Source organism: Grammomys surdaster, unplaced genomic scaffold (genome assembly GCF_004785775.1).
Source record: "Grammomys surdaster isolate TR1022 unplaced genomic scaffold, NIH_TR_1.0 142, whole genome shotgun sequence".
In the NCBI taxonomy this organism is placed as follows: Eukaryota; Metazoa; Chordata; class Mammalia; order Rodentia; family Muridae; genus Grammomys; species Grammomys surdaster.
In genome coordinates, this window is record NW_021604600.1 from 432,149 (window position 1) to 446,837 (window position 14,689).

Below are 14,689 nucleotides of genomic sequence, written 5' to 3' on the forward strand. Positions count from 1 at the left end.
ACACATAAACACATACACACATACACACAAACACATACACATATATACCTACATAAACACATACACACATATACACACACATACACGCATACACCCACCACTACACAAATAAATTCCATCTTAAACATAGCCTTCAGAGGAGCATTATAGCTTCACCCTCGTCCAAGTCTGAGACCCATCCTGAAAACACCTAAATGCTGAGTTCTATTGAACATTCACCTGTCCTTGAAGTTGACATAGAGAGAAGACAGCTAATAGTAAAATTGGGGTGGATGTAGATATGACCAATGGTATAAGTGTATTTTAAGAGAGCACAGATAGAGACAAATATGCTCTGTGAATTTAGCATGGCATGATTTTAATAAATGAGGCCACTGGGATGTCCGAAGCTTTATATATCATGCGCTGTATTTATATTCCTGTCAACCGTCTTCACTTAAGCAGTATATTTATTACAGTCTATTTCTCACAAGATAAATGCTGTATCATGTCAGACAAAAAAAAGTGAGGTGGGGTGGGTATGAAATAATGTTTAAAACAGAAGAAACTTTGAGCAGAGGTATGGAGAGGCAGAGTTTCTGCTTTGGAAAGCCATTGTGCTTTGGACTCACGAATGTGGGAGCAGCTTGGGCCTGGAAGCGTTCTTGCATGATCTTAGAAAAGTCACCCCATCATCTCCAAGTTGGTCTCCCGGAAAAACGAAGACCAATTCCATGTGTTGTCATCTTGACTGATTAGAGGAGATCCAGGTGACTGACAGAACAGCACACTGTGTATGTGTGTGAAGGTGTTTCCCAAAGAGACTGGCTTAATAGAGAGGATTTACATTCTCCCCACCCCCAGTGTGGATGGGGCATTGTCTGATCACTAAAGAGCTCTGAAAGACAAGAGCTCTCTCTGTTCCGGTGGTAGGACATCTATTTCCTGCCCTTGGACTTCAGAGCTCTGACTTCTCAGGGTTTGGAACTCTTTCTGAATTTTATCACTGACATTCTCTGTTTCTCAGCTTGCAGATGGCATACCATGGGATATCTTGGCTTCCATAATTGTATTAGCCAATCCCATAATAAATTCTATTTTATGTTACACACACACACACACACACATATGCATGCACATACACATATATCTATCTATATATTTTTAATGATTTTATGTATATGTTGTGTGTGTGTGCACATGCATGTGCATGTGTGTGCACATATGCACATGTGTTCATGGCTGCATGCATGAACCTTGTGTATTCAGTCCTCATTTTTCCACCTTATTTAACACAATATCTTGTTCCCTGCAGAGCATGCCAGACTAACTGGCCCACAAGCTTTTGGAGGTGTCTTCATATCCTATCTTGCAACAGAAGTGTTGGGATCATGCACTTGCTCTGTTGTGTCCAGCTTTACATGGATACTGACTCAAACCCCGATTGTCACATTTGCATAGCAAGCAGCTTGATCACTGAGCCATCTCCCTGGCCCTGCATCTGCATATCTTACTTGTTCTATTTTCTTTAGTTGTGTGCTCTGATAAGAGGAGAAAGTCAAAGAATCCAGCCCCCTGAACTATGTAAAAGACTATTTTGCAGGTGTTTTCAAAAACATTCCTGAAACCTGATTCATCTAGGTTGAATAATGTACTCAACTTCTAACCAATCAGGTGCAGCTCACAGGCCAAGTGTGTCCTGGCTCTTCTAACAAGGCCACCATCAATCAGTGGGGAAAGATTGACCTGGGAGCAGGGGTTTCCAGTGTAAGAGGAAGATGCTTTTTCCAGAATAATTCTCTAAATAACAACTAGAAGGTGGTTTGGCCAGTGTCTTCTTACTTAGTATTATTCTCCCCTTCCACCCCTCGTTCTGGAGATAGATGTTCTTTCCTTCCCTTGCCCCCTAGTTCAGGGGACAGAACTCAGTGCAGCCTATGTGCTTGGCCAGCACTACCAATGAGCACTACCAGCTCTTCCAGCTCTTCACTGAGCATGGTTTCCTGGGCATGCTGTGATCTGACTGCCACCTGCCAGTATAGACAAGCCTGCCCCACTTCCCAGTTTTCTCTCTGAAGTTTCAGACACTCTGAACTCCCTGCAGCTCCTTAGACACAGCACCGTGTCTCATGACCCTAGTCTTTTGTACATGCCACGTTCCAGCCAGACGTGCCTTGATCCTCTATCATGTGCTTGATCTTCAAAATAGAGTATATACACCGCCTTAATTAAAAAGATTTTGCAATTCTCCTTCCCATCTCAAATCCCTTCATCCAACTAAGAAATGGTTAGATTTCCTTCTTTTTCATTGTTCTACTGGTATTTTTCCAGTTTATGTGGTCCTGGGTCACATAAGGACATTTTTTGTACAAGTGTATAATGTACTTTGAACATATTCTCCTCCATATCCCGATTTTCCTCTCCCACCCCTCTCCTGTACCTTGAATCTCCTTTGTTCCCCTAGAGCCATCTTTGCTGTATGTCTAAGTACCTATATGATTTTGTTTGTCTATATAAAAGCTGGGAAGCACAAATGAAAGAAAATCTGTAATACTTGTCTTTATGAGAATTGCTTAATATGATTATCTCCAGTCACGTCGATTTTCCTGTGAATGCAACTTTACTTTTCTTTTGGATACACACACACACACACACACACACACACACACACACACACACACACAGAGCTACTGGTCATTTATGCCTAGTGCATTTGTATTACCGTATGTGGTTTCCAGCACTGGGTTAGGTCATTGATGCACTTTCTCTCCTAGCACCCTACACAGCATCTTAAAAGCCAGTCAACAGGGAAGAAGTTCTGGTCAGTTTGAAATTGGTTTCTCTGTGTCCTGCAGCTAAAGTCGGTTTCTTCTGTAATCGAGTCTTGCCATGTAGTTATGGTGGGTAACCAAAGACGATGCAAATAGACTGTGCTCTTTTGAAGGCTTCTGAGCCCTCTCTGACCAATAACTTGTAGGGAGATATTCCATGCCTTAATTTTCCTTTAATAATCCATGTAGCCTGAGAGCTACAGTTTCCACCCATGCAAGGTAATTGCATTGAAAAATGTTTTTAAAGTTATATTTTGAAATTAGCTAATTAAGTAGTGAGTTTCCATAAGACTTTTCCACTCATCCTTAGTTTGGGTAATTTACCCACCACTCCCTCCTCTCTCTCAGTTATAAGTTCATCCCTGCTTAATTCTGTAACCCCCATTATCCTCACTCTGTTATGTCACCTCTCCTATTTCTACCGCCCCTCCTATTATTTTTTTAAATTGGATTTCTTCAGGCTTTTCATACATGCTTCTTTGCGTTAGCCCTCCCCTCCATCCCTAGTTTCCACCGTATTCCTGCACCCTCCCTGCTAAACCAGCATTCGCTTGTTGAATGAACTAGTATCCAATGATCAATAAAAATAGAGAAAGGGAGCATCCTTGTCCTGTTCCTGATTTTGATGTAAGTGCTTCGAGGTCTTCTCCATTTCCTATAATGTTGGATTCAGCCTTGTTACATAGTTTTTATTATGCTGAGATATAGCCCTTCGATTCCTAGTTCTTTGGGATTTTTTTTTATTTATAAAAGATGTTGGATTTTATCAGAAGTCTTTTATGTATCTACTGAAGTTATCACATGATTTCTGCCTGTGAGTACATGTATGTGATGTATTGCATTTATCCATTTATCAATTTGTATATGTTGGGCCAACTTGGTATGAAGCCAAATTGATCATAGTGAGTGTCCCTTTTGACATTTCTTTAATTTGGTTGCAAGGGTTTTTATTGAGAATTTTTGCATCCTTTGTTGATGAGACAATGTACTCCTTTTGTTATTCCATTATCTAGCTTGGGTATTATAGTGATACTGGCTTCCTAAAAAGAATTTTGCAGCATTCCCATAATTTCTCTTTTATGGAATAGTTTGAGAAGCCTGGATGTTGTCTTTTTAAGGTCTGGTAGATTTCTTGTGTTTGTGTGTGTGTGTGTGTGCATGTGTGCGAGAGAGAATTTAGCTAATGGTTTGTCAATCTTGTTTGTCTTAGCCAAGAACCAACTCTGTTCAGTTGATTCTTTGTTTCATTTTGTTTTTCTTTTCCATTTCATTAATTTCTACCCCATCTTGATGACTTCTTTCCATGTACTAATTTGGAATTTGGCTTGTTCTTGTTTTTCCAAGGCCCTGAGGTTCACTGCTATCATTTGTTAAGATGTCTGTTAAGTCTATTTTCTCTGTGATGTAATTTAACTCAGATATTTCTCTATTTTTATTTGGATGTCAAGAATGGGGTATTATTTGTAATTTTTGACTCATATAAGAGTTTATTTGCATCTTTCTTGATTTCTTTAAACATTCTTATAATCATTCATTTGAATTCTATGCTTGGAATGTCTTCTCATTTATTCTCATCAGAACCTATTATGTTAGAACTGGTAGTTTTCAGAGGTGGGCGTGAGTGCATTGCCTTCGGTTTGTTGTTATTGTTGTTGTTGTTTTGTTTTGTTTTTTTGTTTCTGTTGCTGTTTTGTTTTGTGTTTCTTCTAATCACACATGGGACTTATTTCATAGATTGGATCTTATTGGCTGTGTTTTTCCAGTTGAAGTATTCTCAAAGTTGAAGTAGTAGTTGAATTGTAGTAGAACTGAGGTGCATCATTCAGTGTCTAATCCCTAAATCTATGTCCTCAGCTACTAGGTCTCTTAAATATGTGTCACTCTGGGTGTAGAATATTGACTGCAAAAGCAACCACAATGCTGGAAAGACCCACTATTTAATTGCCACAGTAGCTAACTAAAACAGTTATCACTTTAATAACCATGGAAGGGATCAAGCCATCATCATGTGTGGTAGAACATTAGTTACTAAGGTTGAGAGTGGAAGGGAAGAGAAATGAATAGGGTTATGGACAGGGAATCCTAATAGACATCCAGAAAATTTATTGGTAGAGAAAGGGGAATACTGGGATGCTGTTAGCATCCAAATTTAAAGATTACTGAAGCTATGGGAAGTTATAGTTAAGAAGTAGGAGATAGGAAGATGAGGAAGAGAGGGGGTAGGTAGGATTGAAATGAAAAGTGTATGTATTGTGTATGAAGAATGGCAGAGATTATGCAAAAACGGAGATTAAAAATAATATCGGTATTTTCTAGCAGATCTCAAGTTCTCATTGACCTTGGCCAAATTCCTCCATGCTAAGTCTGAATCTCTGTTTTGGGCTTGTCAGCTTAGGGATCTCAACATCAACAGTATATCCTGACTTTGGTTGGTTCAGCTGTTTGCTTCTGCAATACTAGGCCTGTGTGTGTGTGCGTGTATGCGCATGTGTGTATGTGTGTGTATGTGTGTCTGTGTGCGTGTGTCTCTGTGTGTGTGTCTGTGTGTGTGTGATGGAATGGGGGGGCAGTTTCTCAGAGGTTTCCAGTAACTTCACCCAGTGCTACTTGGTATGGCTAAGCTCTGATTCACAGACCCTCCTGTAGGCTTTCAGGCCTCCCTGTGGAGATTTCAATAGGCTTAACAAATCCACCTGAAAACCATTGTGTGTCATCCCATCACACACAGACACAGACACAGACACACACACACACAGACACACACACACACAGAGAGAGAGAGAGAGAGAGAGAGAGAGAGAGAGAGAGAGAGAGAACATACATCATTTCCACTATAATTAAATGTCTACCATCTGTCCCTCCTGTTAGACTACCAGCTTTTTAAGGCCAATGACTACCTTGTATCTCCATGTCTTCAGTTCTTAGGCTGATACTCAACATAAGAATTCAGTAAATATTTGATAGATGAAAAAAAAAGGCCTCCAAAGTTGAGCCCTTCACAGTTCATGGGGCGAAGTTTAGAACCAGAGTGTGGAGCTGGGCTCAAAGATGTAGGAATTATGGCCCTGTAATATTTAGTGGAAAATTTTCAACAGGAGCTTCTTTGGTTTCTAATTAGGAGAATTATGTTAATGAGCCACCTTGCAAAATCCCTGATAATCATCCTCCAAACTTACCCCACTGGGTCTCATTTAGATGTAAAGGATCATAGAAACAGTGTGGTAATGAAGACAGTTTCTGGCCTCAATTAGCACGCACTGCCCTCATTGCACCCTGAGGATCTCCTGTCTGCTGGACATAAAGAGCCAGCTCAGCAAACCACAGTCTTGGGGCTTTTCCAGGTCCTCAGTTATCTTCCCCACTGTACCTTTCCTACAGTGTCCACTCTCATGTTCACCATGTATTTAGTCCACTGATCATTTTTATGATACCGAGGTTAATGGTAAGTATTGATTCTCTGACTATGTCTCAACAAATATTCATCAAATCATCCCTGTGTCCAGGAAAATAGACATTAAATTCCATAGAGGCATCCGATTTGAGCTTTGGCCTTCAAGGAACTGACATTTGAAATACCAGCCAGAAATACAAGAGGATAGGTATAGGTGTCCAAATGTACTTACTCATTCACTCAATCTGTCTTCCTGTCTGCTTAGTTCCAGAAGAGTTAGGGCCCTATCTTCTAGACCAGAGTTGCTTGCTCTAAAGTGAGCTTTAGAGTCTCTCAGGAATTGTGAGAGAGAGAGTTAGACTCTCTCCAAGTATGGGCCTTTGTTAAGGTGTCTAGTTCAGCAGCTGCTACACAGTTACAATTGAAAAGTGAAGAGTTAAGATGAAGATGGAGGGTTAACCTTGCTAACTCCCTTGTTCCCAAGGCAGCAATAGATCTCCCTTCATGGGATCTGACCATTAGCTGTGCTTGTGGGAAGTTAGGCAAGTGGCCTAACTTTTTTCAACATAGCAATGATTTTCCCCTAATACTCTTGTATTTCATATCTGATTTTGAGCTAGCTGCATGATTATTCAAACTCAAGACCATATAGTCCTACATTCTTTCAACTGGGTAACAATGTAACGAAGTTCTGGCCAATGGGTATCATTTCTGAACGGAACCCTTAAATCAAACAATGTGGATCTTCTCTACATTTTCCTGTACCCCTTCATGCTCATAGCCAGGTTGATAAGTAATGATATCATATTACTAACATGAGAGATTTATGCAAGGAATTTGTAGAGGAACAAGTTTAGAGAACTGCCAAGCTAAGAATGTTTTCATCATGACCATTGCATGCCAGGGGAGAATGACCTTCTATTTGGCTAAACCTTTGATGCTCTGGGTCTGTGGTACAGTAGCTGGAGTGACATTTAAGTAATACATCGGGTTATATCCTAATTCACTCATATGAGATAACATGTAGTGAATTATACTTTAACTGGTATATGGCTCCACTTGAAACCTCCAAAGTTCTGAAAAATTGTACTATTTATTGAGTACCTGCCACATGTCAGGTTTTGGGAGGCACAGTAAGCTTCCTAGTAAGAAAGCTAACCTAGACCCTGAGGATGACACCAGCCATGAGGGGAATATGACTAAGCAGCTGCCAAAGAGCACTAAACTCTGAGAAAAACAGCCACTGTCTTCATTAGATATCACCTGTGCTTGGAGTATCGCCAGCAATCCTCTGGACTGCTAATATTCCCTTATAGGAGGGGAATGGGGTGTCATCAGATCCTCCATCTGAGCATACAGCTACTCTTTCCAGCCATTTGTATACAGTGGTGTTTCACTGGGGTGCTGGAGTATATGGGGTCACAAGGCTAAGAGAAAAGGACTCTATCTGTGTGACTATGGTGAAGCCATCATCCATGCTGGGGGAAGACTTTCCAGTGCAACTGCTTTGGGTTCACCCACACTTCTGCCAGTCACTCCTCATCCATGCATGCTTTGTACACAAGGTACTTAACTTTGTACTCAAGTTAATTAACTGGCTCACCCAGAACCTGAGTCTCTGGGATGAACTTTGATATAACTGAACTTTGGTTTGTGGTTGGGGCCTTATAAAGAAGGGATAAATGTGGTTAACATGTCTCTCGGGAGGAATTTTCACAATGTTTGAAAAGCTGTGGTAAAATACTTGACAGATGCGACTTAAAGAAGGAGGGTTTTATTTTGGCTCATGGTTTTAGGGGATATGGCCCAGTAGGGTGAAGGAGGCACGGCAGCTGAAGCAGCTCTGATTATAGTGGCAGGAACTTGGCAGGTCAGGAAACAAAGAGCTTGGGCTGAAGGGGCAGCACATATCACCTTCAAGGCCTCTCCAGCAACCCATTTCTGTCAGCTAACCCACTGTGCCAAAGGTTCTACAACCTTCTAAGACAGTGTCACCAACTGAGGGGGGGTGACATATTCAAATGCATGAGTCTCTAGGGGCCATTTCACAGCAAATGACAACATTGGATAGAGTCATGGGAAGTACAATTATGTAATATTTATGCTCACATTGTTTTCTTTCCTAACCCATGGCAGGCCATCACTAATTAACTGTCCTTTCTTTTCTGAGAGCAGACAAGTACTCTCAACCCTAGCCTGTAGACATTACCAATTGATCTGACCTGACTGAGAGGTGTGACACCTGGGTAGCTTCCTTGACTGGTGGACTGAGCGCTGAGCCTTTTACACAGCACTTGCCTTAATGGTTTAGTTTCCTGTGACTGCTATAACAAACTTAAAGCAATGGAAACTCATTTTTCACTGTGCTAGAGGCTAGAAGCCTGAAATTAGGTGTTAATAGGCTGACATCCCTCCCTCCCCATCCTCCCCAACCCCCGTCCCCCAGGATGCCCAGAAGAACTCATTACTTTATTCCTTCTGCTGCTAACATTCCTTGACATGAGGCTCTCATTTTACCTGTCTTTCTGCTGGGCTTTCCTCTTCTGTATCTCCCCTCATAATCCACAAGCTGTAGTTAGGGCTCAACTCCTGCATCCAAGATAAACTCTTCTCAGCATCTTTAATTTGATCACATTTCATTAGCATCTAAAATAGTATTTTCGGATAGTGGGGATTAGGGCATTTACATACATTGGGGGAACCACCACTTAACCACTATAGCACTAGAGTACCCAGGTAGATAAGAAATGACCTGGTTGCAAGAGCTATATAGACTGATGGGAGATATAAACCTATTAGCTGGGAACTGTGACATAATGCTACAAATACTAGCAAATTTGGTGGGAGGAGGCCCAAAGAGAGATACCTCGCCTTAGTGGGTAGGAGGATCTAAAAGGCTTACTAAAAGAGGTGATATCTTTGTTAATACTGGCTCTTGCTTAGTTTATTTGTGCTCTTTCAAAAAGTATGGTCCTCTTTAAACAGTCAATAAGTATTTCACTTCTATTGTCTCAGCTTGCTGTTGGTTTGCTACCATGAAAAAACAGAGGTAGGGGTACAGGCTCTGAAGCTTTAAAAAAAGGATGGATCAGAAGAGCAAGAAGGGGCTGGAGAGATGGCTCAGCCGTTAAAGGCTAGGCTCACAACCAAAAATATAACAGAAGAGCAAGAAGGGATGATTCAACCTGGAAAAGGAGATGTTAGTGACGGAGCAATGGGAAGGTGGGAAAGAAAGAGCAATGGAGAGCTGCTGGGAGGTTGAGAAGAGGAGCCTAGTGCTCTGCTTTACGTCATTAGGGATGCCCACTAGAAAGGACGCTGCTATCAGGGCTTGCAAAAGTAAACCCATCTCTGCTTCAGCTGACTTTAGCAGAAAAAGAGAACTGGTTGGCTGTATATAACGGAGAGGCCCACATTCCCCTTCAGATCTGTCTGGATTCAAGGCTGCAAATGACAGGATTTAGATAGAAAGCTAATTGCTCTCTTTCTTTCTCAGATATGATTTCCTTTGTCTTGCTTCATTCCAGTGGGCCACAGAAGCTTCAAGTTAAAATGTCAATGGAAGAAAAGCATTTCTTTCCCAGTACTTCAATCAATAACTTCATGTTCTGAAACTTATGGGCCCAGTGTAATTATGTGCCTGGATCAGAACCAATTATGGTGGCTCTGAGGTGTCTAGGCTGTCTGATGTGAGTAGATGACAGATAGAAGTCAATTTCTTCTTATAATTACTTCTGTCCCTAAACCATCAGGGAGATGGCAAGCTGCGGTTCCTTAAAGGACAGAAAATGCTACTTAATACCAGAAGAAGATATTGATCATGCCAAAAATGAGTATCTACACAGAAAAGCATAAGTGCCATTGTTACTCGGATCCCTGCCAGTGTTATCAGGCTTAACGTGGTTCACTTAGTTCTCACAGCAATGCAATAATGTGGACAGTGGAAGTATGTGTGTGTATGTGTGTGTATGTGTGTGTGTGTGTGTTGATATCCATTTTATAGATTTGGAAATCAAGAGTAAGTGAAATGGAATTGTTCCCTAGCTCACATGGCCTCAAATCTGAATCCATCTGGCTTCACAGCCGGTTTCTTCTGCTAAATCATGCTACTCTCTGGTAACTTGTGTCTCCCAGCTTTCTGTGTTTCCGTATCTTCATTAATAAAATGAAAACTGTTATAGTTTGAATCTGACTTGTTTCTTCATAGACTCTTGTGCTGTTTGAGAAGATTGTAGAACCGTTAGGTCAGGAAGTGGCTGGCAGAAGTAGGGCCCTGAGAAGGGGTCTTGAAAAATCATAGCCCAGTGACCTCCATTCTTACATTATGCTTCCAGATCTTCTAAGACACAAGAAACAGCAGCCACAAACTACTACCACGTACCAAGCTGTTCCACCATCCCTCCCTTTCAGTTACAGATGGGACTGTCTGAAACTGTGAGCCAAAATAAACTCTTCCTCCTGTAAGCTGCTTCAGCTAGGTATTTGTTCATGGCAGAGAAGAAAAGAAACTGATGCAGAGATCTTGTTCACTGAGCTACTGTGAATGTGAAATGCTATTCAGTCAACAAATGTCATCTGTCACTATTGGCAGTGGCTGGGCTCCTCAGCATGCCCACAGGAAGCCATTCAGGGAAAGTAGTGTGATAGATTGTCTCTCAACCCAATCTCACAAAGGAATGGCTCCTTCAGGTACATCCCAGGCCTTCTTGACCTTTACAGACCTACTTCAATTAAAGAATTTTATATAAGCCATTGGCTTGCAGGATTCCAAGAATTCCATTTGTATATCCAGAATGTCCCTTGGCTAATTTATAGGAGGGGCCAGTTGAATACTAAGGACAACTGACAGGTCTTCGAAGCCTCCAGCTGCCTAGGAAACTACTGATCGCTGGCTTCACTCCAATTGTTCCTCCTCCACGTTACCCTCCAGGGAGGTGGCCGGCTGTGCTGAAGATTGGTGAATTCTCTCTGCATCTGCTGAACTGAAACAGCATATTGATGATGGCCTGCAAATGTGAATTAGATGGGAACTGCTTTGCACTTCAATAGACTAACAGGTGTTAGTTCTCTGGATGGTAGAGTAGAGAGGATGCTTTTCTTCTGTTGGGATGCAGGGGAGGGGAAGGGAGTTGCCTCCTCACCTGTGCCACTGATGATTTCTGAGCACTTGTTTTGGATCTACTGTCTGCCTGTCATTTTATTCAATGTATTGTGTGATTCCTTTCCATAGACACACCCTCCAGGAAAGATTTTGTTATCTTAAGTGCAACAGTCAGCTTTTTGTTAACATAATAAAAATGTCTGGCCCAGGCTTGACCCTCTAATAACAGCCTTCTTGGGGGCAATTCAAGGGGGAGCTGATTGTGGTGGTACATGCCTAGAATCCCAGCTATTCAGGTAGCTGGAGCAGGAGGATTAGGACTGTGAGTCCAGCCTAGACTATCCAGTGAGATTCTATCTCAAATTTTGAAACAAAAAAGGCAAGGGTTATGACATAGTGGTAGAATGTTTCCTGACATTTGAAATGCTCTGGGTTTATTCTTCAGTAGAAGAATCAAACACAAGCACAAGCTTCCCAAGGCATATGTTTAATGGCCCAAAGATTCCCTACTGAGTCCCAGACCAAGAGGGTCCACCAATTCTGAAGAGCATCACCTTGAGGACCAAACTTCCAGTCATAATAGGAAATGGAGTCAGAAACCATACCCAACCCCAGCATAAGTCTGTAAATGAATATCCCAGTGTTCCACATCAAGAAAACTTCTCAGACCAAGAAACTCAAATGCAGATATATCTGGTGCAAGGACTGCACTGGGTGCTTAATATCAGTCACTCTCTTTGGGCTTTGGAGAAATATTGGAAAGGGAGACACTGAGCTTTCTTAGATCATGAGTTCTGGAGCTAGAGCAGGAATCGGCAGATGTTTTCTGTTAAAAGTTTGGGTGTTGAATAGTTAGGACTGAGGGTCACATCTTCTCAGTTTTCTTTACCTTTTATTCTTACTATTGGAACAGTAAAGAACCCACAGAGAAGTAAACTGATAGTCTGACAAGTTAAAGAAATATATATGCTTCCCTGCCTTTTCCAATGAGCAGATAGGAAAACTTATTTATTTCATCCGTTTCCTCTCTGCAAAGGGAGCTATAGTACCCGTTAATACCCATTTTGAGTGTGGCACTTGATACGTTGTGAAGCCTGGTGAGTCTATGCATAAAGAGCTCTTTTAACAGTGTCTGCCACAGAGGGAGGGTCACTGCCGTGTGGTGCCATCTCAGCCATTGTCAGCATCCTCCACTTGGAGCTCTTAAACATGATCATGGTTAAAATGTGCTTCACAAGGGTGCTGCTGTGATGAAAGGAGAAAATGGGTGCACAGGAAGTGACCCACGAGGTGCCCCTCCCACTTTCATTGAGATAAAACGGAGGAGTGACACAGTTGCATTCGTGGTACCCAAGACAGAACTCTAAAACTGGCCAGTCTCAGAGTAGGAAGACAACACCGCATAGAAGAGAGACCTTTTGACTCAAGTGCAAAGAACAGTTCCAAGAAGGGTTCCCTATAGAAACTGGGCTTGGCAGATTGGAGAAAAGCGCAGTGACCATTTCCTATTCAGACAGTTACACGAAATGCCATTATGACCCAGCAGAGGGATACTCTATACGTCTGCTTTGACAAGACCCATGGAGGGGGTTTTGGTGCTCCTTACTGCATAGCCCCTCCTGGGTTTCCTCCAGAAGACTGACACACTGTGCCTTTCAAGGAGTCAGCAGAGTTTAGGAGTCCACAGAGTTTAGGGGTGCTTAATACATTCCTGTTTTGTCTTCTACCTGCCTGGCCATTTTAAATGCTATGAGAGAAATGCAGAGTGAATTTAATGTCTTCTGCAAACACAAGCTGCCAAGATGTCTGCATGTGAGTTTAAGCTGTAATAGATGGTATACTAGAAGCTTAGCTGGGGCTTCAGAGTCAAAGATTGGGCTTCGGGTTCTAGCATGGCTATGGCTTTCTGAGTGACCATGGACAGCCTACTCGGTCAGAATCTGTCTCCTCACTTGCAAGACAGGGAATCCCACAGGATTCAAGGAGAAAGCAAGCATGTGGAAACATAAAACATGGTGGTATCTGATACATAAGAGGCTGTTACAGTATGAGAAATTATTGGATCTGGGGGTATAGGGCAAGATGGACCTGGATTTAACCATTCAAGCTTGAGCATGTCACTGACCATCTGAGAAGGTGAGAACCTGGTGAGTACAGTTATTGGGAAGACAATGGCTTTCTACAATACTTGGTTCAAAGCTTGACACTATAAGAGCAGTAGGCATTTGTTTTCTTGACATATTCACTGTTCGTCACCATGGATTTGAAATGAGGGGATTCTGCCTCTGGTTGACTGGGTGGACCAAAAGCAGTAGAAAATGGCCTCAACTTCCAACCTAAACTTTAAGGCTCTGAAGTCAAGATACTTTCAGGGCCACATTCACTCCAGAATCTTTCTTTGCATCTGCCTCCGGTAGCTGCCAGCAGTTCTGAGCTTATGGCTACATCCCTGCTTCTATGGATATGTCACCTTACCCTTCATTTGTCAGTGTCTTCACTATACTTCTCTTTGCTTCTCTTGTAAAGACACTTAGGATAACTCCCAGGACTTGTAGTAGCTGGTCTTTTGTCACTGTGATAAAACACACAATGCCAAGCAACCTGAGAAGGAAAGGGTTTATTTCTCAGGTCACACTCCATTACTTAGGGAAACCAGGACAGGAGCTCAAAGCAGGGACCTGGAGACAATAAAAGAAACAGAAGCCATGGGGGAACACTACTTAATGGCTTGTTCCTTACAGCAGTATTTCTCAACACATGGGTTCCAGTCCCTTTGGAGGGTTGAGTGACCCTTTCACAGGGGTCACCCAAGACCATCAGAAAGCACAGATATCTACATCACAATTCACAACAGTTGCAAAATTAGGGTTGCAAAGCAGCACAAAAATAATTCTGGGGTCATTACAACAAGAGGAACTGTATTAAAAGACCACAGCACTGGGAAGGTTGAGAACCATTACATCATGGCTTGATCAACTGCTTTCTTATAGCACCCAGGAGCACATCCTGAGAGGTAGCACCACTCACAGAGAGCTGAGCCCTCCCACATTAATAGTCAATCAAGACAATACTCCACAGACAGGCCCATAGGCCAATGTGATGGAAGAATTTCTCAGTTAGGTTCCTTTTCCCAAGCTGTCTCTAGTTTGTGTCAAGTTGACAAAAACTAACCAGCACATGGTCTATCTGAATTACCTGGGAAAATCCTCCTCATCTCAAGATCCTTAATCACATCTGCAAAAATATTACCATGCCAGGCATCAGAAGATTCTGGAAATGGATTATTGCTACCTTTGGGAGCCTCCATCCAACCTACTTCATTTTATGGGTCTCATGGAAAGCATGTGCACCGTGACCTGGCTCTGGGTGTGTGTCCTGAATCCTGCA